Here is a 264-nt window from a genome sequence, read left to right as displayed (position 1 = left end):
GTGTATTTTTCTTTTAATGAATTTTTTTTGTTTAATTTAATTTGTTAACTTTAATTTTTTTATTTAATTATCAAATTTTCATAACACGTATCCCGGGTTTAATGAGTTAACCTGATTTGACGAATTAACCCGAATTTTTTTCTTTTTAATTAATAACATATACTAAAATTATTTAGTGTTTCACTATGCCGACCGTAGTGAAACACTAAGTTGTTTTTTTTTTTTTTTTTTTTTTTTTTTATTTTTTTTTTTTTTTTTTTTTTT

Source organism: Populus euphratica, unplaced genomic scaffold (assembly GCF_000495115.2).
Source record: "Populus euphratica unplaced genomic scaffold, PopEup_1.0 scaffold12.1, whole genome shotgun sequence".
NCBI lineage: Eukaryota > Viridiplantae > Streptophyta > Magnoliopsida > Malpighiales > Salicaceae > Populus > Populus euphratica.
This window is presented reverse-complemented; position numbering follows the sequence as displayed.